Genomic DNA, 851 nt, shown 5'->3' with positions numbered 1-851 from the left:
CAGAGAACCAAGTAGCAGATCACCTGTCCCGAATAGAACCAGTAGAAGGGGCGTCCCTCCCTCTTACTGAGATCTCTAAAAACTTTCCGGATGAGCAACTCTTTGCCATCCAGGAAGTACCATGGTACGTAGAGCTTCAGGATAATGACTCTGACAAAAAGTTCATTGTTAATGGACAGAGAATTAAACATTATCTTGAAAGTAACTTCGAGCAAGAATGCTCAAAACTGAGACTTGGTTAGAGCTCAGTGGTAGTCCAGCTAAAGACAATAAAGAAGCACTTGCTGGGAGGCAACCCAGCCATTTACAAAGTTTATTTACTAATTAAATAAATTTCTCTTTTTTACAGGTACGTGTCCAAGTATCTTCAAAGGGTAAAAATAGCAATTGATTGAATTCACAGAGCTACAGGGAAATTTGGAAGCTCACTGGCGTGAAAAAGCCAGTAAGAAACATTTTGGGCGTTGAACGCCCAAAAGAAGCACCCACTGGGCGTTGAACGCCAGTAAGGATAGCCATCTGGGCGTTGAACGCCAGAAAGGAGCATCTTCTGGGCGTTGAACGCCAGAAAGAAGCACCTTCTGGGCGTTCAACGCCAGATTGTTAGCATCCTGGGTGTTCAGAAAAATGCCCAGTGACAAAGGACCTCCTGGCGTTCAACGCCAGAAAGAAGCATCAGCTGGGCGTTGAACGCCCAGGAGAAGCAGCATTTGGGCGTTAAACGCCCAAAACATGCATCGTTTGGGCGTTTAACGCCAAGATGGTGGGGAGGAGAAAAAATTCGTTTTTCTTCACAAATTTTCTAATTTTTATGTTTCAATTCATGATTTCTTGCATAAACATGTTTCAAA

The sequence above is a fragment of the Arachis duranensis genome, chromosome 10 (assembly GCF_000817695.3).
Source record: "Arachis duranensis cultivar V14167 chromosome 10, aradu.V14167.gnm2.J7QH, whole genome shotgun sequence".
Taxonomy (NCBI): Eukaryota; Viridiplantae; Streptophyta; class Magnoliopsida; order Fabales; family Fabaceae; genus Arachis; species Arachis duranensis.
The sequence above is the reverse complement of the archived record's forward strand: the minus strand, read 5'-3'. Positions refer to the sequence as shown.